This window comes from Plectropomus leopardus, chromosome 2 (assembly GCF_026936395.1).
Source record: "Plectropomus leopardus strain MGB_pleo_1.0 chromosome 2, ASM2693639v1, whole genome shotgun sequence".
Classification (NCBI taxonomy): Eukaryota; Metazoa; Chordata; class Actinopteri; order Perciformes; family Serranidae; genus Plectropomus; species Plectropomus leopardus.
The window spans coordinates 34723959-34751108 of NC_142177.1; the positions used below are offsets into that span (position 1 = coordinate 34723959).

At 40.1% G+C, this 27150-nt stretch overlaps 1 long non-coding RNA gene across 1 annotated transcript in view; it reads right to left on the reverse strand.

The window, feature by feature from the left end:
• LOC148190259 (uncharacterized) overlaps positions 1 to 27150 on the reverse strand; it is a 166372-nt gene that overhangs the window by 99837 nt on the left and 39385 nt on the right. The gene's annotated exons all lie outside the window — the stretch shown is intronic.

Below are 27150 nucleotides of genomic sequence, written 5' to 3' on the forward strand. Positions count from 1 at the left end.
CCGGAGGTTACGTTAAACGTGGCAAATGTTGTATAATGCAATGATCGGGCAATGATTTTTTTTGTGGCCTCAAAGCATCAAATTGTTTTAATGTCATGTAATTAACATCTTTTCAAATGTCTAGAAAGTATGTTAATATATACCAGACCAGCTAAGACACTCCCTGAAACTGGCACGTAGCAGATGACATAAAGAAGACTGATACAAATAACAAGTTAAATGTTAAATGGATGAATTTTGACTGATTTTCTTTTTCATATTTTGACTGAGTTTTCTTGTAGAGGCACTAACACGTAGCCTATAGCTGATAAACTAAAGGTCCTAAGCTTCATTCTGATGTATAATTTGCAAAGGTTTGAAAGAAATCCAGCTGCCACTCTTTTATATCGCTTCTCTAGCACATGACATCTCCTCATGCTGCTGCACTCTCAGCCCACTGTGCGCTGACTCAGTGGGAGCGAACTACAGAACAAAGCGATTACTTTCCAGTAGGAGTAGTAAATGAACGGGCCAGCTGGAATCGAATTTGGGCGGCTGTAAAGGACTAAGCCTGTATGAGGTGTACACCTTACCAGGTGAGCTAGAGGTTGCCCCAGCTAGTTTTTAAATTTGTGGCCATCCACATTGATTCAATTTGTCGAAAAACAATGCAAAAACATGTCAATTTATTTTTCCCAAAATAACAATGAACAGACTGGGTAGAATAAATATCTGTTTCAATGGCATTATTTGTGTTTTCCCAAATAGCTGAATGCTGATTTGGGTACATCCCTGGTTCATGCAAAGCCAACCTAGAATGGGACTATAAGCTTTGGTTTCTGGCATTATGGTAAACTAAATACATCAGTATGGCAAGCGTTTACATTAGCATGCTAACATGTGAGCATGACGTTCACAACACGGGTGAGTGTGATGATACGAAGCTGAGGCTGATAAAAAACAGTGAAAGATGTCAGAGGACGGCTGAGGCTGATGGATGTTGAGCCGAACTTTACCCGGTAGATTTGCAAAGTCGTGCTGAGATTGTCTGCGAAGTGTGAGATTTGCTAAAAGGTCTTCGTTTCTACTCTGCTTCATAACAGGCTGGTTCTACTGTTAAGAAATGCACTTTTTGTTCAACAATGAAAACTCTTAGTTCTGTACGTCAATGTCAATAATACACAAAACTCAGAAAAATCATTCTATTTTTTTAAATGTATGTTTTTGCCCACTTACATTTCATTTATTATTTATTTCCAAGGGATGAGAATAGCTCCACAGAAACTTTTCAATAAGGTTCTCTGAAGTAATTTGCCACTGCCACTGCACTGCTTTGTCATTATGTTCCACACAGACTATTCCCAGCTGTTTTCTTTCCTTAATGGGATGCCTCACACACGCCTTGTCTTAGATGACACGGCATGCTGCTCTCTCCTCCCTGCCTACACTGTTGATTCATTGGCTGGTGGATTGAGAGGCTTCACTTGCAATTTGGGAAAATAATGTAATCTCAGGATGGGCAGAATTGTTGAACCCTCTCTGAGATTACTCTCTCCTGTCTGCCTCAGTGATTACTGATCACAGGCAGAAGAAAGAATAGAAAGTCTTTCCTCTATTGTATGCTTCTATTTTCATTCTCACCTCATCCGTCTGGCGAGAGTAATTTTCGATAGGTTTTGAGAATTGGCACTCTCTCTGCTACTCCCCTTCCTTATTTTCATTGCTTGCTGTGTGGCAGTGTTTTAAAGTCCAAGAGCATAAGTTCTCTCTTGAATTTGCTCGGGCTGATTTGCAGTCAACACATTTGTGACTAATATTGCGGCAAAAGCAGGGAGACACAAATGTGCTTCAGCGTGATCAGAATTATGCTGATGACACAAAGTGCAAAGAGTTTAGCATTTTTGGCTGGTTATTAAATTAACTCTTCATCTATGGCACAACAATAGTATTGGGTTTTTAGAAAAAAATCAATATCATGGTATCTTTGAATACAGAATGGCAGCAATACAGAAATAATTGTAGTTTTTTGCCCTCAGCTAGCTGCTTTGTACCTTTGCATTTTACATTATAATAGAGGCAGACTAGCAACAAAAAGCATTATCCATTTGATACAACATTTCTGACTGACACAACGTGTTTGTCGGTCAACATATTATACATTTAAAAAAAAAAACCAATCATGTAACTAATTTTCTTAAGGTTTTCCTCCATACGTTTATGTGTTTAGGAAAGGAAAGCATAAGTTAAAGTCGAATTAATGTGATCATCACCTGACACCTAACTTGACGTAAAAGCCTGTTTTTTGGAATTATATAAAGTTCTCCAAACAGTCAACTGTGTTTAACACAGAAGTAAGCAGATCAAGCAGACTGTATCCACAGGAGTGTACTTTATTCACACTACACATCCACACAAAGCACACTTTAAATAAGTAAGCATTTAACAAATCTTTTCAATTGCTCCACTGATTATTCTATAATATAAGCCTTAGGCATAGCCAACACTGGGCCAGCGAACGCCTGGTCACCCGCAGGGGACTGATGAGTCGCCTGCAGGGCATGTTCTAAATATAACTGTGGTTAAGACAGCCGTCATTCACATCTCCGTGGTCAAATCTGCAGGAGCCACAACTACAGTGCACCCATATACTGACATTCAGGGTCCAGCTGAATGGCCAGAACAAAATGTTTGCACTGTATTTTTCTGCAAACCACGAATAAGTTACATTTGCACATTTCAAATATATCATTTCAAAATTTCTCACTTGATTTTGTATATGAGCTGACTTTGTCATTAGGAGAGGGAAGAGATGACAGATGTCACCTTGGTGAGGCGCAGACCAACAAATGACAAAACTGGTTGTGATTTGGCAAGTAATTGTTATTTTCCTCCTATCAGTTTTTTAGGCACAACAACTGGCAAGTATTTTTTTACTGAGACATTGCTGCTTTTTCCCTCTAGGACTGTGCCCTCCAAACAAGTATTTTAAACCCAAACATGCTCTCCTTTCCTTACCAAACCAAGTGGTTTTTGCACCTGGACCTACACTAACCATAGCATTCTTGAAAGATAAAGTTTCAACATATCTTCTACATATTAACACACAAATGTATTGTATCTGTGCTTTGCAGAACCGTATAATGCCAACATTTGGGTGGAAAATGGTGCGTATGAAGATGTTGTCAAAGGTGGGACTGAGTTTGAGTTTTGGATAGGGGAGAAAAACCGACTCATCAAGATATCTGGAGGAGTCTTTCCAAAAGTTAATGGTCCAATTAAAATGTCCGTCCCAGTGACAAATTCCTTTGAAGCCAAGCTCTGGACTCCAAATCGCAGAGGCCCTTCTTTAACAGAAGGAGAGAGTGCACATCACCATTCACGCCCACTGTTAAACGATCTCATCTGAGACTTCCTGTGATGAATGATAAGAGTAAAGGAAGGATGAGAGGGGAGTGGAGGCTGAATGGCTGTCTTGCATCAATGTGGACCAAAGAGAGAAGAGAAAGTGTAGCTATTACTATTTCTGACATGGTGAGATGGATGTCACTCGCATTTGCCATCAGATTAGGGAAGCCAGGCGAGGTGTAGCTCTCAGCCAGTACATCACATGGACGTAATTAAATGAGTGAGACTGCTGACTGCTCCTTTGAGTCCAGTGTTGAAGCCTGAACAAAAAGACCTGTAACACATAGGTAAAACAATGTGCGCTGATAGATGTCCTCACATTAAGAAGGAAACAAATATAGTAACAGGAACTGAGCCACCGAGAACTCAGGCAGCTGTACCACTGCCAGGGCTGCACAATTCATTTTTGCACTACCTGGTGACATCTCTTCATTGCACACTCCCAAACACCTCATGCCATTCATAGTAATGTCATTAACCATTGCTAAAAAGGTCATATGTTAAATTAGAAAGACGGAGCTAAGGTATCCATATTCAACTGGCTAAGTGTACTCACAGACCACTTCAATCTGGGAAAACTAACCGCATCTTTGAAAAATAACATCACATCCTATGAAGACACCTGGTCCCCCTTTTTGCTATACCTTTAAAGATGTTTCCTCTTTGTTTCTACAAATGCCCCCTCATATACGTCCCACATCAGTTCCTTTTTTTAGGTATCAGAGCAGCAAGAAATCACAATGTGCAGTTTGTCCCAACAACCAAATCTTTCCATCTTGTCCGTTTGGTCCTGTCTTATCTGTCCATTCCTGTCCTGTCTTGTCCATCTGGTCTCGTGCAGTTTGTCTCATTCACTTGTTCCTGTTTTGTCTTGTTTGTGTTGTATGTCAAATGTATTTAAATGTCTTGTGAAAATAAGTACGTCCTGTGCTTTCGCACTGTGCAAATCTGTAAAAACACAAATAAAAAAACAAAACAAAGATAATATACTGAAATTCATGGTTGTGTAGAACTTTTTAAGGAAAGTAGAGAATTCATTTGGAAAAATGAAAAAAGACCTTCTCTTAAACTGTTCATACAACTTCACAAAATCACTCATTCAGTACCTCAATCTGCATTCACACCACAACAAACTAAGTTTGCTTTGCCCGTGGTCTAACTTTCACCAAAATCCATTGGCTTGCCTTTGAGATCCTTACTACTTGATTTGGCCTCATGGTGCCTGGGTTTCACTTCGAACTGCCAGACTTTTCAATTTCATCTATCCTACGACGTCCGTGATGCTTCACTAGCTCTGTTCATCCAGGATATCCTTGCTGCTCTGGCGTATTATCGCCAGACTCCTCCATGGTGGATGACACTGGTCCAAATCCTTGAGATGGTATTCTTTAATCCCTGTCTCTTCTTTTTATTGCCAGCACCCAATAATCCCAACAGTGACCTGCTCCACCAAGGTCCTGCAGAGGCTGGAGGAAGAAAAGGGCTGAAGTCCAGGTTAAACTGAGATGGCTCCAGGACTGAATCTTTGGCAAGCGGCGCTGGTTATTTCTTGTGAACCTCAGTCTCTGTTTTCGTATTGCTCCTTGGAATTGATTTCTTATGTTCTGGCAGTTCGTGGTTAACAGTGCCAGATACTCTTGCCTTGACATATCTTCTCTGATATTCCCTGCGGGCTGATCGCCATCCTCGGGCGAGTGGTTTACTTGTGAGCTGTGGCAAGTCTTTTGTTCTTGCACTGGTTTCTCTTGAGATCTGTGCCGTCTCCGGATCTGTTTCTGTGTAAGAACTTTTTTTTATTTCCTTTATTGCTTTCGACTGAGGTGGATGATGGTCTTAGCTGTGCCTGGCAGTGGTCTCTTTAATCAGATTGCCTTACCTCAGGCTCAGTGACAGTTGTCACATTATAGCTGAATGTGCTCCATCTTACCAAATGCGTTCTCCCCCATATACATCATCCATTAGCCAGAGAGGCTCTTCATTTACATCAAAGAAGGATTGGGCTAACTCAATGAGTCCAGCTGGTTAACTACAGCATTTTATTCAATTGATACAAGAGACTTGAGACAGTCACGCCAACTCTTTACTCTCCCAGTGTGACAGCGTCTGTTTTAGTGGAGTTTGTCACACTAGGTGGCTGATTAAGCTTTAAGAAGGCCAGTGTGAGAGCGTATAGACCCACATCCCCTTAGGTTTCTTTAAGTCTGCCCCATTTTGGGCAGCATGGGATTGCTGCTCTCATTTGTGCACAATGAGAGGTACCTTGCACCTTTTCCAGCATCTGTAGGGCTTTATATTTTGTCTGCCAGCCACCTGGCCTTTTTCAGTGGTTTTAACTCCCAACAACTAGCTGCTGTTACTTGTAACACTACCAGTATATACCACAGTTTCGCACAGCCAGCATACAAACTGTGTTTCTTTCTTTGTTTTACATCAAGGTATAATAGGTATATCAAAAAGGAGAGATAGATTGGAAGTGAATGACAGTATTTAGTGAGGGGTGCAAAAGCAGAAGTGACTGAAAGGAGGGAATCAGCAAAAGTCACCCAGAGAGAAAAGAAGGTAGAACATAAGAGAAAAGATCTTTCTTAATGAACTTTCGCCAAAACTTAGTTTGCTTACTATAAGAGCTGACCCTTTGAAGTCCGAGATTCAAATCATCTGTTGGAGACCCTGAAGTCGACCGAGATACGTTAGGTTTTTGTTTTTGTTTTTTGCAGTTCAGTACGTTTTGCAGTATGCTTCTGGGAACATTTTGACCCCAGATTTCGCTGTGGAGTGAATGCTCTTGACTTTCGCACTGCTTTTCAGTACAGAGAGCCTCAGCGGATTCGCACACAGCAGTAAGGAGACTTTCTGCTTGGAAGTGCTGAATTTACAGATCAAACCTTGAATATTCAAATGCAGCCAAATCTAATTTGACTGACATAATTCTGAGTCGGGTACAGCCCTGCTTACTCTACATTAGGAGCATCATCATCAGTAGGTGATGACAAAAATCTGCAGGCAACAGACTTTTCTCAAAGATGATTGCCAACACAGATGTAAGGGCTGTCAGAGAGGGCAGACCTCTGCCAAGGCTTAAAGTCTCATCTCATAATGTTTATTAAAGTAAATAATAACTGTAATTCAGATCTACTCCAAAATTTAATAGGCTCTTCCTTGACCCATGCGTCACATTTTAACCAAGTTTCATGAAAAGTGGGACAGTCGTTTTTCTGCAATACTGCTGACAAACAGGCAAACAAACCAAACTTAAAACAGAACCTCCTTGCAGAGGTAACAATAAATAATGTTAATAACCGCTGCACCAAAACTAAAACCTTGCTTGGCCTGTTATGCTGCAACAATAGACTTACCTAATTGATGATCAGCAAGTGTTGCTATTCAAAGAGTGCTGCAGGAATGACATTTATTAGAGGGGCGATCTTAACATGGAGGTTAACAACACCCTAGTTCCCACGACAAAAATACCAAAAGATTTTGGATTAATGCAGAAAATAAGATCTGTGGGAAACAAAAGTTTGTGATACCGACACATTTGGAATCATCAAGATAATATTCAATAATTTAACACCACCTCCCTATAATTTTGAGGCATAAATGCAATCCCAAGAAGTATAAAGCCACTAAACGACAGTCGCATGAGTTCAATGTTGCCACCACAGCAAGTTTGTGATAACAACACATTTTTAATCATTAAGATAATCTTCATAATTTAACACAACTCTTACGATTTTGAGGCATAAATGCAATGCCGAGAGGTATAAAGTCAATGTTAGGCTATCTACATACTACAGTGTGTTTCCATGAGTTCAATGTCACCACCACAACAAGGCCATTGAGCCGAGTTTGACACGATGACGTTATATAGCCTCATCAAGCCACTTGTTAGCAACAATCTTTTTGACATGTTATAACTTTCCATTCATGATTGGGGTATTCACTGTTGTAAAACAATACCTGAAAGTTAAATTTGTCTTAACCACAGACAAAATCCATTGATTTCGAGACAAGGGAGCCGGGAATATCAACATGTACACTTACTGCGTCTGAAAAACGAATGCATCACTTTCTGGCTTTCGCTCATTCTTTTCTTTTTCAGTTGTTTAACATATAAAAACACGGCAGATAATCTCAAATCACTGTTTGATTTCTACACTATCCACTGAAATCTCTCTCTGAACATCCATGCAGCTGCTAAGTTGTGTTTCAGTACGTGAGTCGTTAAAGTTATTTGAATAAATATAGAATACACAGGCACCTGGCTTGTATCAATAGTCAATAGGATATGAGTTCACAATGCCAAATCCATCTAACCTGAGATCCCAGATGTGTACCCAAATCAAACTGTGTTCTGTCTGCCTTTGTCCAGGCTGGGTATTAGTAAAAAGTAATTTCCTCTGCTCACTCATGGCTGCACAGTGCCTGTGAGGTATATATATTTTTCTACAGCTGTCAAACTCTATCCAGGCTTTTTCTACCAGTCGACTGAAGAGCATGACCTTAAGCCCTGAGGCAGTTGCACAACACACAGCAACAAATGTGAGGTAATTTGTAACTAACAATATCAGTGTTTTGTTTTGCATTAATTTTGTGGCTTAGCGCTTAACCAAGGACTTTTTCTATTCATTAGACCAATTAGAAACAGTGTGCAGCATATATACACATTAAATTCGATGGCATCAAATTAAACAGTGCGCCCATTTACAGCATTGCAATGCATGAATCAAAAACTGCTGATACAGAGGATATTCTCTCTGCATGCAACTTTAGTTTCAACATTGCTACCCCATAAGGGATATACAGCATTTCATTGACACATGATATGCACTTGAAATCAGGCATAAATAAATTAAAATGTGATATCCTAGGGCTAAAAGTGTGAGGTTGACTTTCCAGAATTGTACAAGTGACCACCATATATACCAAAATGCTGCTGCAGTTCAGTTAAATATCCTATTTAAATGCATGGGCTGCAGTAGATGGAAGCGGTATAGAGTTGAGTTGAGGTATGCAGAAATGAGAGGATCTTGGGTGAGCTGAGAATCTGAATACTGGTTTGACTTATGGATAACTTCACGTTGGATAACTTCATTTTCTGTGACAACTGCTCTTTTTGCTACCTGTCGGTGAGTTTTAAATGAAACAACTGCTCCGTCCTTTGAGGTCACTTAAAGGCGGAAAAGATCTTAAAACACCCATTGAACTGGTAGTTTAACCTCAGAAGTCGAGATAAACAAACTTCAAAATGTTATCGACGGAAACACTGTCACACAGCGCCTTTTAAAACTCTGAAACCCGGAGCGACATCACTTTCCTTGTGCTGCTTTCAGATGTCGTTCACAAGTATTTAAATCTTTGAAACTCGAGCAAATTGGTACGGTTTCTTTCAAAAACATGGGAAAAAAGGCAATGAGCAACTTGGTAAGAATTGTTCCAAAAATTGCAAGAAAATAGCAGAATTTTTTTTTAAAAACTGGGAAAACTATATGTATGATTATATTTGTTACATATTGAAAATCATGTTACAGAAGTATTGGGTTTTTTAAGCACAAGTGTTGTTGTCTTGGTTTTCTACTTTCTTTCTTTTTAATTTATTTTCTACCAATTTTCAAGTCATTATTAGTACTTTTTATCTTTTTTTTCTTGCATTGCTGATTGCATTCTTCTCATGTTTAAAAAAAAAAGAAACAAACCAATTTGCTCAAGTTTAAAGGGGTTAAAGAGCTAACTCCAACACTCGACAAATCAGTGGTGAAACTTCAGCAGCTTCATCCCTCACTCACTGAGTGCAGGACATCAGAGGACTTCGCCTACATTCCTTTGTGGACGTCAGTTTGGTAGTGAGACTGAGACACCCAACCTGCCCCAGTTTTCCCACGACTGAACCAATCGTAACCTCCAGGATGAAAAATTAAACCAGCACACAGGTGGCAATAACTGCAGTTCCTCTAATGGCCACATGACCAAAACTATGAAAACTGTTATCCATGCTGTCATAACTACTCGATTAGATTACTGTAATTCCTTGCTCTCTGGCATGAGTAAAAAAAATCCCTCCCCTGCCTTAATCTCATCCAAATTTGTGCTGCCAAGATCTTGACTCGGACATGATCACATTTCACCGACCCTGGCTTCCTTATACTGGCTACCTGTTGCTTTTAGAATAGCTTTTAAGAGATTATTGATTATTTACAAAGCCCTGAGAGGCCTCTCTCCAAGTAACTTATCTAATGCCCAACGTCCCCTCTCGCACCCTGAGATCTCGGATGCATCACCTCTTGTCATTTCCAGGTCCAGATTAACTCACAAAGGTGACAGAGCCTTTGCAGTCAGAGCTCTCAGACTTTGGAATGAGCTGCCTGAGGAGACATGGCCGGCAAACTCTGTCTCATCTTTAAAACCACTTTTAAAAACCCACTTTTTTACTATTGCTTTTTAGTGATTTTACTCATTTTTCATCTGCTGTATCTGTGTACCAGTGTTTCGCTCTTAGTTCATTTTGTTCTCTCTAGTGTTTTTGGTGTTGTTTTGTTTTTTATTGCAAAGCACTTTGTAACTGTGTTTTAAATGTGCTTTTTAAATAAAAGTTGTTGTAGTTATTATAATGTCAGCCAACTTTATGCAACATTCACATGCGGCCTTTCATTCTGAAAAGTTTGAATATCCGATACATTTATAACGGTGAAACATCATTTAATCTAAGTTGTGCTGCCGACACAGGGTGGACTGTGTGGGCAAACCTCATGAGGACCCACATGGGATTAGTGTGGATTTAACCCCGCCTATACTGCCCACAGTGAACCCACAACTACCCACAGTGACCCAATCTGCTGGGATATCACAGAGACTTCACGGGTTGATAAAACCTGAAATGAAGGGAGATGACAGGCAACATCAAGTGTAATTAGATTTGAATTCTAGATTGATGTCCCCTCTGCTGGCAAAATTACCAACAAAGTGGTAATTAGACTCCCACTTATTCAGCCTTGGTGCGATTCATTGACCTGGCCGTGTCTCTGCAGTCCTGTTGCTTTTTTATCACATTGTTTGATGTTAAAGAGCTGCAGAGCTGCGTTAGAGAGCCGGTCAATAGCATTAAGAACGACTAATTAAACCAATAAAGTCTAGCAGACTTTTTGCACTAAGCACTTCTCTGCGTGACTTCGGTTAACATGCGTCTGACCTACTTGTCTGAACAGCCTTATAACCGATTGCTTCGCCTCGAGGCTACGAATGACTCCCCTCAATCAGCTGAACATATGTTACAGTGTATAAAACAGCCATCACAGGGTTAGAGAAACTAATAGAATCACTTGAAATTGTTCTCAGTCTCTCTCTGAACAGCACTTGGATCAGATTTTGTTCTCATAAGCAACACCTGCTACATTTTAGCTTTTGTTTGTGTGAGACGAGTGAACTTCCTTTGCCGCAGCTTAAAACAGGTCTTAAGAATCACACAAAAACTTCTCTGAACCAGCGCTCTGACAGAATAACTTCTTTGTGGAGGCATTTTGATATTCATGAATATGATCATTCACTGTGGCATTACAATTATAATTACATGGGTCTAATCCTTATTATCTTTCGCTTAAAGTCTCTTTCTATGAGTACTTTCGAATACTGAACTAAGCCACAAAATGCATTTCAAAGGTGAATTAGGGAGCAGGTGTTTTGTGATGATGCATATTAGATTCATATTTGCATTTCAACTCCCTCAAATAGCACAAAGCAAATGCATCATGGCGAATGTACTGTGAGCCAGGAGGCCTGGTAATGGGATTGTCTGTTAGAATGAATCTATTAAGGATTTTTTTTTTCTTATATTAAACTGTGTGATGTTAGAAAACAGCACCTCTAAAATGAGAACACTATTTCTTATTTAAAAACAATGCACTATTTGGCATGAGAAGTGGTATAAAGGTGTAAAAGACGATCACTTAATATTTGACCGTATGTCACCCCTTCTCTTCCTGAGTTATGGTGTTGAGTAATGGCCCGAAAAGTGTTTATTCAGAACACTATGTTGTCACAGAGAAGTTGTCCTTTGACCTTTTGGATGTAAAACATGATCAATTTATCATTTTATTCTAACAGACATTTGTGTGAACTTTTGTCATAATTAGTGAATGAATTTGTGAATTATGCCAAAACATAATTTGGGAGGTAAAAGCAACCTTGACCTTTGACAACCAAATTCTAATCAGTTCATCATTTGTCTTTTAATTTTTTATTTTATTTTCAATGTATCTTTTAATTTTATCATCTTTATCTTTTAAATCTTTTTATTCTGTCTTGATCCTGCCTTTTATTATCATTACTATTAATGTCCTATTTCTCTTGCCTTTATTTGTTTCTGTATTTCTCTAACATGTCTCCACCTCCAACTCTGCCTTCACTCTAGTCCTGCCTTTGTTCAGCATTATTGACTAACCTGAATTGTTATATTAACTCTGGAGTTTATTGCCTCAGCATTGCTTTGTTTGATAAGCACTTTGTAAAGTGTGTTTTTTAAAGGTTCCTTATTATAATTGTTACTATTATTATTATTGAATGTTGTACATTTACAAGTAGACAAAAAAATTTAATATCTACAAAAGGAAAGAATATGGCATGCAGCAAAAAGCCGCAGGTTGGAGTCAAACCTAGCGTTTTTTGCATGGGGCACCTACTCTACCAGGCGAGCTACTGGGTGCCCCATTGCTTTATTAGTATTTATTAATTTATAGTATTTATTAATTTATGACATTTCATTTGTAGTCATGCTCCCCAGTAGATCACCATGTTGAAACTTGATGAGGTGTGTCATATACCAACCACAAGCAAAATATCTGAATATCTACAGGTTTGACTGCCAAGACATTTGCAAAGGATTTTCTGTTCCACCAAAATTTCCACTTGCACCGAAGTGGATGAGATTGCTCATTGGGTCTGGGTGCAGCACTTTAATGTGCAGCAGAAGAAGAATCTCTTAATCTGCTGATTCTATGACCTTTTCAACAGAGCCACTATGAACCATCCACCATTTCCATAAAGCACGTTGTGGGATGTAATTGAATATAATGAACACAGAAGCACATATTAGCTTTAAGACTTTTTGTGTTGTTAAAACTAAATGTAGTTAATGTTTTAAGGGGAAAAGCTTTGGGCTACACTAGTGTCCTCTGTGGGATTGCACATTTTATGACTGCGCTGCAAGCATGTTTTGAGGACAAATGTTAAAATTAATGGAGTGGTAGAAGAGAAAAAACTCCAAGCCTTAACAATGGCCATCTTAAGAAATAAACAGTAAACTTTACATTTTTTTATAATCACACGGGGTGAGTTCTGCCTCCACAGCAAACTGAAACACTGATTGTTTTAAAAATTACTTGAATTTCAAGAGACATTACACTGAAGCAAGCACAGCCATCAGATATAATGCCAAAAATGATTTCACTGATTGCATGAGATGAAATACGCATGCTGTATTAAGTTTTTTAAAATGGACAATTAGTTTAGTTAAACACAATGTGGGATGTTTTCAGAGAATGTGCAGGTGTAATACCGTCAGTCATCCAATTTCTCTGAAAAGATAATATGACTATTGACCAAAAGAAAATTTCTACTTCTAACGCTCAGAAATATCTACAGTAATTCTCACTGCGTATGGTCTGTGAAGGTAGGATAATTATTAGTTTTCCCTGGTAAATAAATTAAGAGAGTCCTCTGCATGTTTCAGGATGAATTCACAGATCCCCAAATGTGCAATATTCTGGCCTTCAGTCTTATTATGGCAAAATAATGTTTTAGCTTCTTGCTGGGGAAATAAACACTGCAATATTGCCTAATACATGAGTAAATACAGAAATTACACACACACCTGGGACTATGAGGAAAAATAGGGAAATATTCTGGAGGTCAACTTACTGTATTGACGTGTTGCTTTCTACTGAAGGTTTGTTTTTAATTTAGTGAGAGCAGAAGATTTAATAACTAGTGTAGAAACATGTGGTACGATTTCAGCCTTGTCCTATTTTTTGTGTCCCTAAATATTTCCATAGCAACCAGGGAATCATCCCACCAAGGTCAGGATTCTTGTGGTGACTTTTTCTGTCTTGCGGTTCAGGACAGACGCTGAGGGGTCTGGTGAGTGTCGTACCCTGGAGAAAAATGTGCCAAAAATTCAGGATGCCTGATGAGTTTGTGTCTCTCTGCCACCTACACTGACTCCAGAGCAGATGCTCATCATTTGTTTAGTCAAGGACCTCTTTTGGAAGGTCAAGGAGAGTGAGCTTTGCACAAAGACCTAATCACATTTTACATTTCTCTCCTACCCCTCAATTTTGAGTGCCACCAAAATACAAGGGACAGTGGTTGATAAGTTTCCCTTTGAAATGGGACAGCCCATACAACACTCTCGATTGCTGATAAGGCCTGATGGCACAGGCTAAGAGTTTTAGGGGCCCCCCTGGCCTTTACTTACAAAATGTCCCTTGTATTAGTATGTATTGACGGAGAACGAAATCAAAATGACCACAAACATATGCAAAGGAATTTCAACTACAAAAACTGGCTCAACCACATCAAAGAGACACAACACAACCAGAAACAGACACAAAGTTATCTTGAAGAGACTCAAATGACTACACAAGCTGCAAAACCACCACAAGAAGACACAAAATGACAAAGTAACACAAAAAAATATCTCAAACAAGCACAAAACAATCACAATAGTGTCAGAGTTGGCAATTCTGCAAACAGGGGAGATGCAACATGAAAATATGTCAAATTTCTAATGATTTCTAGAGTTATGCTAGTTATTAAAAAAGGGTAATAATACATTTAAACAAAATCAAACTCACATCCTCCACTATTCATCACCAACACGGCAGTTAAGGCTGAAGACGGTTACGTCCCGCCGCTCAACGACTCACACCACCACCATCATCAAACAATCCCGCCGGAGAATGTTTTTCCTCAGGCTGCTTCAAAAACTTAACATCTCTCCTAAAACTCTGAGCCCAGTTCTGCTGAGCCACTACTGAAAGCGTCCTCACCTCATCCATCACTGAGTGGTACCCAGCATCCATTGCTGCAACAAAACACAGACTGGAGGGCATCATGCAGACAGCCAGGTGGCTCACAGGCCAGGAGCAGGTGCCTGTGAGAGACCTGCATGATGACAGAGCCAGAAAGCGGTCCAGCAGGACTATGGCAGACCCAACCCACCCGGCCCACTTCCTCTTTAGTCGGCTTCCTTCTGGCCGTAGTTTAAACTCAATCAGCACCAGAACCACCAGACACATTGACAGTTTTTTTTTTCCAAAAGGCCATAACTCTCTTTAACTATCCATCATTAACATTACAATAGGCAGTGTGCAACATACATACTGTTGAGCACCATGCAGCTTCTAATTTGATCGTCCTTTTTTGAAGGAACGCTCTTGTTCTCTGTTGGCACGGTGTCCTCTTTTTTTTTTAACTCAATTTCCCTCTTTTTACTGCCCTGTATCACCAGTCAAATTCCTGTGTACTCTGTAGGCTACATTTGGCGAATAAAGCGATTCTGATTCTGAAACTAAAATATGACTATCTTTTTTTTAACGCAGAAAATACAGTTGTGGGCATCTTGCCAATGATTTCTAATAAGACTCGGTTTGAAGTGTGCCTTTTGAAAAACAGTTTCATCTTTCCCAACAAGAATCTGGTAACCCAAGACGTGAACGCCTAAAATGGAGGGGTAAAGGCCAAGTGGTGGGGGCAAGGGGTGTCTTGTGTTGGGTCAAAGACTGCAGCCACACCATTAAATCCTGCTCTGTAGAGACTAATCACTACCACAGCACACAGCGTGTCATGTTTGCGCTGCCTCCTGGCACCACTCCCCAGATATACAAACAGCCTTGACGTCTATCAGACTCTGCTACTGTGACAGTGAACTTTATTCTTGTTTGGGATTTAGCGAGTTGATATCCCCAGGGACAGAGAGCCTTATCAAATGTCTTTAATGAGATCCTTAATTGAGGAACACTTGTATCACTCACTAATAGGACATGTCTATGCTCCAATGTCATTGGATGCAAGGATAGGTGAGAGGAGTCACATCGGCTGAAAACAAGCTGCAGGGAGACACAAATATGGCAGAAATAAATCCTGCTCCCTCTGTCCTTGGGGTGCACGTAAAGCGTAATAAATGGAATAACATGACATGCTGTAATTAAAAGGGTCATAAGTGATCATAAATTATCATCCTCTGTCAATGACAAGGAATAGCAGCAACATTGACAGGTCTCTGGAACCACTTACCATAATTGGCACAATCAAAAGCTACGTTTTCACAATCGAGACAAAGCAAGCGAGCTAATTAGAGCAGAAATCGAACAGAAATGTCTGCACGAGCAAATTTCCACCACTGCAAAGTTGGACTGGCACCCTCCCAAAAAAGTGTGTTTTGAACAAAGCAGGGCTTGGAAGAGAAAGTGAGTTTTGAAATCCGTGGACCTCAGTAACCAGCAGAGCAATCATTGTGTCATTGGTATTGATCAGCAGCCCAATCAAACCCCCAGAGATGTTTTAGGACCATTTTGTGCTGTGCAGCTGTAAAGACCTTATTTACTGCACCTGTAACAGCTTCTTATCAGCAGCTGCACCAGGCGTTACCATCTCTAGATATAAGTATAGGACGCACTATAAGATGTAAGCTTTCGATATCTATGTTTTTGCTTTACAGGTGTTAGGAGGACGGGCACAGGATGACCTCTTTCCGCCTTCCACAGAATAAAGCACACAGAGCTTCAAAGAGCTTGCCCAGAATGAACCTCTTCAAATGGAGTCAAAATAAAATGCCAGAATACATAGCAGGAGGCAGCAACCTTATCTCATGTGAATTATGTTTCTAAGCAACTATTTTGCATTGTCAAAATACGGCTGGAAAACTCTCATTTAAATGTTTGTGTTGCTTGTGGTTTCGGTACACTTGTGTTCTCTGCACCTTGTATTTCAGTTCCACCCTGGATGCAGATGATCACACTGTGAAAACATGCAGCAGCAGAGGCCAACTGGAATTAAGAAAGCAAGACATGGTCATTGGTAGCAATTCAAAGGTAAACATCCCAGTCGCCAGAAGAAAATGATGCAAACCATGAATATGTTACATCTGCTAATTTCATACGTATTATTACATATATTTTTTATCATCAACATTTCTAAGGTGATGTAATAACTAACTTATTTTTATCAGGAGGTGGACTAATGACAGGTAGTATTTTACCAGCTTGCCAGGCTGCAGACTACTATATGAAATCAAAAAAACTCTATTGGCGACCTTTTTCAGCTTTTCCAAATAGCCTTTGAGCCGCCAAACCTGGGTGTTTTTCGCTGTCACATCATGGCGTTTGCCTGCAGCATTAGAGCCACTTAACCTGGGTGCTTTTACCATCACATCGTGGCACTTCCCATCTCTCTTTGAGCCATATAACTTGGAGTCTTTTTCACATTGCGGCATTTAATAACGGCATTTGTGACACCAAAAACAGGTTGGGTTTTCTTACTACGTGGCTTTTCTCAGCTTCCCTCTAGCCATTAAACCTGAGTGTTTTCTACCACCATATCAAAGAGTCTTCTGTTATAGTTTAAGCCAGCGAAACTGTGTTTTCTGCTGACACATCTGGGCATTTCCCAGCTTTGTTTGAGCCACCAAACTGGAGTAATTTTTACCGACACATTGTAGCGTTTCTCAGCCCCGTTTGAACCCCCTAACTGTTTTATTACAGACACATTGTGTTATTTCCAATCACCATTTAAGCCATTGAACCTGGGTAGTTTTCACTGACACATTCCAGCATTTCCCAGCACCGTTTGAGCCACCAGAACTGGGTGCTTTTTTTACTGACACATTGCGGTGGTTGCCAGCACCACAGGGCCGCAGATTTTGGATGTGTTTCAGCTTTCATGACACCAAAAGTGGATGTTTTTCACTGAACTGTCTGATTTTTAGCAGCTCTTGCGCCACCAAACAATATCTCTACCATCAGACAATGACAGCATTATCGCGTCTTAACACAACCAACAATTTCAAATATATATATATATATATATATATATATATATGGTATATATATAAATATATATGGTTTGCAGACACATACATTGCAAACATTTTTTTTCTGATTTTTTTTCTAAATGTAAATGAGTTCACAGAGGAAATACTATGTTTGGTGCTGGGTGTGGAGTGTTGTTTACCTTCTTTAAATGATATATATTTTACATAGCCATCGATACGGAGAGGCTGCTCTGATATGACTGATGCTGGCATGTGAGAAAGGGAGAGGCTGCTTGTGCAAGCAAAACATCGACAGGATGAAAAGTAAAGGCGATCTGTGAAGAGCACCCTCACTTTTGAGGTATTTTGCAGTTGGCTGCCATCAAACACATGCATCAATCACACATGGCACAGATGAGGACTGTGATGAATAGACTACTGACAAGATGTGGCTATGAAAATAAGCTTGACAAAGAACTTGAATGAATGTGACAGCCGAACAAAAAAAAGTTTTTGTTTCCAGCCACAGTCTGAATGTCCTAGTCCTTCAGAGGAATTTTATCTCACATATTTTACAGTTAATATGTTCTGCTTTTAGCAGTGAAGTGAAGGCTGAGCTCATATGTGGCGGAGCTACGGCTGAAGCAAATAAGCATCGCTTTCTTTGTCTTAATATTTATCATCATTTGCATAATACTATTTGGATTTCAGATTATTTTGCACGGCAAAAACCAATTTCAATGGCTGAGTCGTGTCCCTCGCTTATGTAGTCATAATGGTCATCCAACTGTGTAATTGGACATTTTAAACTGTTAAGCAAGTTAGTAACAAGCAACACAGTAGAGTAGACCAGCGCATTAAAGTTGAATGACAGTTGAATACCGGAGGAATATGGCCGTCACTGTCCACCACTTAACTGCGGCGTACATTTAAAATCCTTGGTTAATGCAGATTATGTCAAAATGTCCATTAAACACTGCGCAGAATGATGAATAACATTACTGTCACAAGCCTTAACCCTTCAGACATGCACTACAATGACTGTCAAATGACCTAAATGTGAATTTGCTATGAAATCATTCCACGAGATTTCTCTTCTTTTTTTATCACTGTCCTTTTGGGATATCTGCTAAGGAGATTAGTGGCTGAGAATCAGTTAGAGTTAACTATGACAAGAGAATGACAGTTCATTTAGATGGTGAAAATTGCTGGTGGGATTTCCGCAGGAGTGCCACCAAGCTGGGTTAATACTGTTTGTGATAGCAGCTGACAGGACGCCTTTTGGGAAAGAGCATTTGGGATTCTGACCTTTCCTTTTGACAGAGGTCACAGTTTATTTTTTTGCGTCAATACATGCAGCTCCAGCTCGGCTGTCGTCACAGTGGGAAGCGTTTCAAAAACCCAAAGGGAGGAACAACAAGTTATGTTTGCAAAATCACATATAATCATAGACTAACCATTATGTGCGCTTTAAATACTCAGCATGGCATGACTGGCAGCACTTAATGGTTGAAAACTGCACTGCAGTAATATGAACGTATTAATGTTTAAGATTTAACAGATCGATCCACTTTCAGGTTATGGCAGGTGTACAAAGGACATTGACAGTGATATGTTGTTTTCCTGCTAGAAAAACACCTTTCTTTTTCACACTTTTGCATTTGACAGTTTAATACACGTTCATATTAAGTCTGCATAATATCTAAGAGGTTAATGAGAACATTTGTTAACAAGGTTGCAGAATGATTATATAAAGTCATGCTCCAGATCAGTCTTGCCACAGATATGTAATATTTTCATGTCGCTGTTTTAACAAAGCTGTGGTTATGGTGTGATTAGACAACAAAAAACACTTGGTTATGGCTAGAAAAAGATCTTTTTTGGGGTTTAAATATCCTGTTTTGGGCAAACTATTGAAATGAAATGCAGCAATGTTTTGGCACTGTCCAATAAAGACATGCAGCAGAGTATCTGTAAAAAGTACTGCTTTCCTTTGCACTACCTCAGCAGTAAATGCTGTGATCGCTCTGTGATAAAAAACTGCTTTTAATTGCACTATCCCAGCAGCAATTACCGCAATGTCTCAATAAAAACAAGCCTATTTTTGTCACACTATCCTGGCAGAAAAACAGTGATGTCTTAGTAAAAATAACAGTTTTTCGTCATACTATCCTGGCTGAACTTGCTGCGATGTCTTAGTGAAAAACAACTGCTTTTCATCACACTATCCCAGCAAAAAAAACGCAGTGATGACTTAGTAAAAAGCAACCATTTTTGTTGCACTATCCCTGCTGAAAATGCAGCAATGTAACAATAAGAAGCAACCACTTTCTGTTGCAGTATCTGAGCAATAAATGTGGTGATGGCTTGGTAACAAACATCAGTTTTACGCTGTGCTATCTCAGTTGGAAAGGCAATTATGTCTCAGTAAAAAATAACCTCTTTTCATTACACTATCACAGCAAAACCCGCAGTGATGGTTCAACCACTTTTTGCTGCATTATTCCAGCTGGAAACGCAGCACGGTTAAGATAAAAAAACAACTGCTTTTCATGTCACTGTCCCCCGGTGGAAAGGTCGCCTAAAAAGCCACCGGAAAAAATCTCTAGCCATCCTCCAACCCCACCACCTCCCGATAATAAAGTCGGCTCACATACCACGTCGCTTTAGAAACATTGATATGATACATATGAAAAGTTCAAATGTTACATATTCGTGTTTTGCAGAAACTTACAATGCCAATATTTCAATCTGCCGACTGGGCTGGTCTTTAAGCACTCAGAGAGAGAGATCTAATGGTTAGTAACTATGTCAACTACACACATAGCACCATTACTTTAAGTATATTACAGCACTTCCCCAGCATGGATCAAATGGCCGACCTTATATCTTCTGGTTTACAGTGGTCAATACTTTTGGCAGCACAGCTTTCTCAGCACTCGCCCATAACATTCAAAAAGCCTTGAGGTGCAAGGATTTTACAGTGTGAGAGCAAAGGATAACAATGCCACCCCCACATCCTGCTTCACTGAGCTGCAGGACTGACGTGCCTCAACAAAACAACTGCTGGATGGAAGGTCAGGACATTTAAATAAACAAGAATGTTGAAAAACTCTCAATCAAATGCCAAAATATAATCAAAACTGCACTATTCTCCCGTGCTGTTGCTGCAAATATTGGCACCTTCACCCTCTGAACTCCATCTACTGTTACTTCTCTTTGTGTTTTTTTTTCAGTCCTCTGACATTCTTCACTACCACACTGAGTATAATCAGTGTGAACTGGTGAAAGATAAAAGCCTAATCAGTCATCCGTGCTCCACTCTCATTCACTGAGCAGAATATGTATAAATCATATAGATTTGAATTATTCCCATTCCAGTGGTTCAATATTTAATTTTGGCGGTACTTGGCAGGAGGTTGGTTTATCCTTTGACAGTGCTTTATGATAGAGGACATGTGCATACTTTGAAATCATTGTTTCGCAGTCACACAACGTTCAAGATCAAATTTCTAAAGGGGGAAAATGATAACATGACCGATGAACTTTGACTTCATATGGTCCAAAGAAAGTTAAAAGAAAGATTAATGCAGTCTGTTTCACTCCATTTTCTAAGACACATTATGCTACAGAATAATTGCTACTAGATGGTAGCCCCAGCTTATGTTTCTATTCGTTTCAAAAGCATGTCCGTAATTAGACTTTATTTAAAATTAGCTCCAGTCTGTCCATTTAAATGGGGTAACGGAGCAGAGTATGATTCAAGCATTCTCTGTGCCCTGGCAGAGCAGCTGGTCTGGCAGATATTAGCTCCTTTTAGTGTGCTGACCACTTCACCAAGCCTGATAATATAAGTCTGAAAATTGGATATGGTCACTGAGGGACAAGCGGACTGAGGAAATCAGAATTACTCCTCATTTGTATGTGATTTACATTTTTTCAATTGGTCTTTAAAAGGCCAGCGTTGGACTCAATAAGAAGATTAAAAGCAAATATAGTTTTGTCAGACCAGGGGCTTGGGTGAGAGCTATTCAGTTTCACGTCAGCTTTAAGTCCAAGATTTGCTGTCAGGCCTGGTTGCTACTGTAGCTTATTGGGGGATTTAAGTGTCTTTTTGGCTCGGGATCTTTTAACCAACCACTGCTGTGCTATTTCAAATCAACACTAAAGTGTGAGTTGAGGGGGAAAGAAAGTAGCATTGCATGAAAGTTGTGGCCACTGTTATGTACCTACAATTAAGTCAGATATAGATGAAGTATTTATACCACACAACATATCAAAGCTGTCATTTACACAGCAACACGTTCCCATCCCAAGCTGTCACATGTTGCAGCCTTGCAGTGAACCTCGGCGTAAAAATATTACATTTTATGTATCCTTCTGTGTCTGCTCTTTACATTTCAGGATAAAGTTACCATGATGTCAACAAATGCACATGCTGGCATCGATGGTTAGGTTTTGGTTATGGTTTTAGGATTTGGGGAAGAAGGCACTTGGTAAAAGTAAAAAAGCTACAAATTCTCAAACACTAATGCTTCACTCACTTATTAATTAGTGTATCATTAAAGTAAAAAGGTGCCACATGCACATTTAAAGGGGTTTAAAGGGGTTATTTCCGCAATAAATTAAATACACAAAAGCGGAATGAAGAGTAAATCACGGCTACATGTATGTTGGCTCAGCAGAGATGACGTTATATGAGAAAAGTTGATCGACAGGAGAATAAATATTTTAAGGGAATACAGACTGCCTGAGAGATTTACTGCATTATATTCCCTTAAATTTTTAATTATATTTTGAATTGTCACTTGGAGCCTGAATTTTGTGTTTTATTTTACATGAATAAAGACATTTCCACCATAAACTGATGCATAGAAATTCCTCAGAGTGCAGGAACTTAAGTGTTTCACTCTCAAAATTTCTTGGGGGTCAGACATCCCTCTTCTAATGTGTCCCTTCCCTAGTGTTTAAAGAAACCTATACCCTTGCAACATACTCATTCAGACCAAGCAGTGTGAATAGCTTTAAATGTGTTAAATAATTCAGCCAGAAAAAAGACATAAAGGATAGCCAAGTTAAATTTCCACTCTTAAAAGCTAACTCTCCTTTTTGTCTTATTACACTAGCCACGATTTTATGCTCAGAACAATCAGTAGAGGCATTTTCTAGGTCAATGGGGTTTTTTTTTTCCTATCTCGATGAATACGAGTAATGCATTGTGACCTGTCTGAATTGTATGCAGGCTCAGACTGTCTTGCCTGCTGTGTCCACGCACCCAGCCAGTTGCACTGCTGTCGTTATCAATCTCAAAGTGTTATCGATGTCAAGGCTTTGGACTTTTCGTAGGGAAGTGACTGCGACCGGGTTAAAAAGTTGAGAAAGATGTCACAACAGGCCGCTGCATAGATTCCAACATAAGCCGCAACAGCTTAGGACAGCTGTGCTCCACTGTCTCCTGGCAGGGAAGTGTGTGCCACTGAGACATACACCCTGGGAGGCAGTCGAGTATTGGACAACCCTGTCATTTGGTTGTCAACTGACCCACGTCCCTCAAGTCCCCTGCAGTCACTGCGATGACAATTTCACGCCATGAGCTTCCTTTCCTACCTGGCTCACAGAATTCCAATGAGTTGACAAATACCGAGACTGACCTCTGGAAAATGCTGTGGCATGGGAGCATGTCATATACATCGTCTCCGTGAGCAGTGTCAACAAAATAACCCTGCGTGCATGGAGTCGTGTTATGCTGGTATTACATGAGCAAGAATTCTGTGCAATGTGGTGTCCCTGAAATGTTACACTTTAGCCTCATTCCTACTGCACAAAAACTTGCTAACATCTGGCTTTTTAATGCATAGTGAAAGTGTACCATTAGCCTTCATTCCTGGGTCAAATGCTGCAAGAGACAAGGGTATTCATCGCTTCCAGCTCTGATTTGCATGGAAGGAAACACAACACCCTGAATCAAAGCAGTAATCTTAACCAACAAGCTGCAATGACTCGCAGTCACTAATTACCCTCCTACTCCCCCTAAGCAGCGAACAAACATCGATACAGATTATCCTGCACCGAGTTTAAAAGAGACTGAATAGAAAAGAGTTATATAAAGAGAAGTAACCAGCATAAAGTTTTCACAGACCTCTGTCCCTGCTGCTTCCTACTGTTTACCTATTTTCCAGTCCGTCCATGATGTCGAACGGACACATCAAAACAACCCACAAGCACACACACATTAAACTTCCTTTACTACCAGGTTCACAGAATTCCAATAACTTGACAAATACCGAGGCTGACCTCTGGAAAATGCTGTGGTGTGGGAGCATGTCATAAACAGCGTCTCCATGAACAGTCAATAACAATACAATGCATAATATTCTATTATATATGGTATTAATAACGTTCGATGCCCAGACAGGCTTACAATGCAAACTATCAGTTTCCATGTAGCCTTTATAAGTGAGATCAAATATTCAAATTGTATGGGAACATAAATATATATTCAGTATGCTTTCACACTTGTAGCATGTATTATTTAGCCTAGTTTGTTGAATAAAATTAGCCAACATTTTGCCATGAGATCCAACATCTCCTTTTTTTATCAAACTGAAATAATTCAGGATTTTTGTTCTGCATTCTTACAAAGTTGCATGCATGTTATCATGTAAAGTATGCACCTGCAATCAGAGCTGAGACAGCACGGTCACTGAGTTCGCCAAAGCATGCACTGCTGCAAAAACCAAGTCTTTTTAGCGAGCCATTTTGCAAAACAGGAAAGAGTTTAGTGCCCACCCCCTGTTCACAAACTCTGAAAACATTTTAGGTGAGAAATAGAATCTTTTTTATATTTGATCAGCACTGCCAGGTTTTACAGTTTGATTGAAGTTTGGCCTGAGTTTGCGAGAGAGAAAGAGAGAGAGAGCGTCTTTCTCTCTATCTTTCAATCTGCTTCTCTGCTCTGTGTCTGTGGAGGAAGGCAAACAAAAATGAGGAAGCACAATCTGTAGTTTGAACAGCTCAAGAGTTCAAGGTAAATGAGCAGGGGGATCTGGGTGCTGGTAAGATAGAGGGAAGTTTACCATAGTTCATTGCATATACTACTCACACTGTTCCATATAAAGCTGGTTGAATATCTGCAAAGTATGCCTTTAATGGTGCCAAGTGAAATTATGCTGCAGCCTGTGTTTCTGAGAATGACTGCCTTTTCGTTTTTCTTTGAAAGCCTTGTATAGTACGTCAGAGCTCACTGGGAGTACAAAACAACAAAATCAACTTTTTCAAACATCAGTGTTTCCCAGTAAGTCAGCACATTCCTCTTATAACCAACAAACGAATATTCTGTTTTCTATAGGGCTTGGGTGAAGGAGAGAAAAACACAAAAGCTCCAAGAGTAGCGAGTAAATAAAGTGTAGTCAGGAGATAAGTACAGGGACGGATATGAGAGTCTTACATGGAGTTCTGCCAAGGTAAATCAAACACAAACTTTCCTTTCTTGAGGTTAATCTGGCTTTTCCTTTTATTCTACCCACTGTGTCATGATGGCAAAGCTCTGATAGACGATAGAAATCACCTCCACAGTTTGAGCTGTGATATGCATTCATGCGTTGAGCTTCACAGGCTGCAGACAAGAAAGCTGAACAAACAGTTTTGCTAATTGTGCGATGGTGCCACATTTCTTGCACTCTGCTGTGCATGTTAATTTGTCAATAAGCTGAGGAAAGGTATATTTCCCTGTATGTGCCTTAACTTTTGCAGAGAAAAAATAGCAATGCATTGACATTACATGGTCTTATGTTTTCTCTGTCAGCCTCAACAGGGCTTAATTGGCCATACTTCAGAGGGACAATGATCCTGAGCCAAAGTTGCCTTAGAAGATTATAAGTTGTGAGCTCGCAATCCAGCAGACGTAATTGGGTGCTTAGAAAGTTAATAACTTTTGAATAAAAGTGCTCGTCAGCTTTTTAGCACATCACATGTAATCTGTGACCAGGGCCCCACAAGCCCTCATGCTAATGACGACTATAGGGATTTAATTAAACGATTTTCCTCCCCCTTCCAGTATATTTGACTTCACGTTTCAAATGCATTCCAACTTAATTTCACAGACGGTATGATTTGAATAATGCCTTCGCATAAACCACTTTGAATTTAATTAAGATGCCTGTTTGTCTTCCCAAATCTACCGATGCCCGGGTCTTAGTTCAGAATGCGTTTTGCCAGCAAACAAAAAAGCCTGTGGATTACAAAGTTTGCTGCTAAGAAGGTGTTTAGGCACACTATTTGAAATATAAATTTTAAACCTTTCTCCTCCTCAGCAGTAAATACATAATTGCATATTTTAGTACTTTGGACATGGGAAATTCAATGTTTGGAGGGCATATCACGCTGTCAAGAGGGTAGTGCGCCTTCTGATGACAGGCCGCCCTTAGGTTAAGTTTCAGTGGAGAATAATTGAGTAATGAAATCCTAAATCAGATTTTCTCAAAAATGAAAAATGGATTTTTTCCGCTGTGTGTACAGTGTTGTGGGAGCTGTAAGCACATCAAGTCAATTCCAGGCCATCCAAATTTATTTATAAGGCGCTTTAAACAAACAAGGTCATTGTAAAATTCTTTACAGACCAACAAAGCACATAAAAGGAGAAACAAAAAAAACAAAAAAATCCCACCTCTGAATATTTAGAGGCGTGTGTGTATATGTGTAATGCTGCTCCAATCCACAGAAGAGTACAAGATAAACCTCAGAGCAGGAAGCTTCAGGAAAGCAGTGACTCACACAGCTGGAATAAAGGTAAAACAGTAAGCTGTGCTAAATCAAGGGTGTTGTGTATGATCCCGCTTCCTGCTCAGCATCCAATGGAAGCACTCTCCCCAGAAGGCCTGTTAACGCACACTTGATAGGCCTCCTTGTTACCTCCATGACAAAGCCATGAACCGACAAACACAAAAAAGCAGAACAAAGCGACTCCCGAACAAAACAGGCCAAAGCTTTGTTCTGTATTCATCAGCCTGATAAACAGTAATAATCACAGTAATGATGTCTGTTCAAGGACGCTTGGGAGCGAGGGAGGTGGATAAGGGGCATGTGCAGGATGGGGGTGCAGGGGAGGAGAAGGGTGTTGTTAATCTGAGAGGCTTGTGTGGAGTTGAGAGGGACAGGGAGGGGAGCCACGGCTGCTCACACTGAGATAAGGCTGCCTCCCTGCCACTGGTTACCACAGCCACAGCCCCTTCCCAATAAGACTGGCCTAGTTGCTCCCTTCCTAGGCCAGGGATTTTGCCTGCATGAGATAAGATGCTCCTGAGCATTGCAAAATAGCACAGGTATTAGCCTGCACTCATCTTCACAAAGGAATGCCGCGGAATAGCGTGAGGGGACGAAGAGGATGAACCTAGACAGGAGCCAGCCACTATGCTGGGTGAACAGATAAGTGGCGCTCTGACAAGGGGTTCAGAGAATGGGAAGGACAACCAGCGGCACCCCTGCTGGGCCAGATGAAGACAAGCTCACCATGTGGTCCCATCATCCACAGCCTACTCTCTACCCAGTGAGCACCAGATTTCTGTAATGTGTTTATCTGGTGGCTTATGAATACATATATAGAATGATCATGGTGTTACTCCTAATTAGGCCTTTCCTTTTGTTCAGCGATACATTTACAGATGCACGGTGCCTCTCTGAGGTTTCCTCGATGCTCACTACACATTGCAATAAAATAGTTAGCATTTCAAGGCGGAGAGATTCTGTTT